Below are 1,266 nucleotides of genomic sequence, written 5' to 3'. Positions count from 1 at the left end.
GACCTGAACCACAGTCAACCATGTGGGAGTCCAGCACCTTAACTAACATGTCACCTTCTGGCCCCATAAATAAATAAAACTTGAAAAATTGAAAAGAAAGAAAGGAAGAAAGGGAGAGATAGAGGGAGGGTGGAATGAAAGAAAAAAGAAAAGAAAAGAAGAAGAGAATAAAAGAGAAAGTGAAAAGAAAGTAGAGAGCAGTTAAGGGACCTACACCAAGATTACAGTTTCTTTTCTTTTTTTTTTTGGAGAGGTTTTTGCTATAGGGCGCGTGCGCTCGCCAGACAGACAGAGAGAGAGACGGAGAGACAGAAAGCGAGAAATCACCCCACCAGGGGGGATGGTCACGCCGCAATCCCCTCCCCTCCATTCTCCTCTCGGGATCTTGGGCACGCACGCACTTGCGCCCGGCGTGAGTTTTAAGCCACCGGGTCTGGGATGCGAACTGCGGTCGACTACGTGGGAGTCCAGCGACATAGCCATTACACTAACTGTTCCCAAGATTACACAGTTTCTAATAAGTGACTAAACTGGAATTCCATCCAGGTCTGTCTAAATGCCAAATAGTATTTTTTTTCTCCACCAAAACTAGAATCGATACTTTTCAGAGGCTTTTAAAACATAAAAAAAATAATTATTTTATTCCGCTTTATTTATTATTATTATTTTCTAATTTGACCAGAGAGAGAGAAAGAGAGAGAGAGAGAGAGAGAGAGAGAGAGTGAGAAAGCAAGCTGCCAGATCTAGGACTGTGGTCAGACATTTGGGAGTCCAGCGCCTTTAACCACCACACCACCTGCTATCCCCTCAGAAGCTCTTTACAAAGGTTCCTTTTTCATTTGATATCTGCCTCTGCTCAGATTTCCAGGTAAAGATGGGATCAGCCTGGCATTTAGCTGTGGCTTCCTCCGTTGGTGTGAGGGAGCGTAGGAGGAGACCTGGGGTGAGGGTTCTGTTTCTCTGCCTTCTGGTCATTTCTTTTGATTTCCATCTGATCTGTGTTCTGTTGAATATCATTTCCCAGCCTGACCACAAAAAAGGCTTGTTCTGTTTCACCTTGAACTTATTTAAGATTGGTGATTAAAACATACATACTAGTCTGACAACATTTTTGCATTTCCCCCCAAGCTTTTGGTTGTATAGGTGTAGATCCTGGAGCTTTTAAAATATCCTCAGAGGGGCCAGATGGTGGCATGGTGGGTAAGGCACTGGATTCCCACATGGCCGAATGTGTTTTGAGTCTAGATTGGAGATTTGCTTTCTCTC

The sequence above is a fragment of the Tupaia chinensis genome, unplaced genomic scaffold (genome assembly GCF_000334495.1).
Source record: "Tupaia chinensis unplaced genomic scaffold, TupChi_1.0 Scaffold000688_1, whole genome shotgun sequence".
Lineage (NCBI taxonomy): Eukaryota > Metazoa > Chordata > Mammalia > Scandentia > Tupaiidae > Tupaia > Tupaia belangeri.
Note: the sequence above shows the minus strand (reverse complement) of the source record.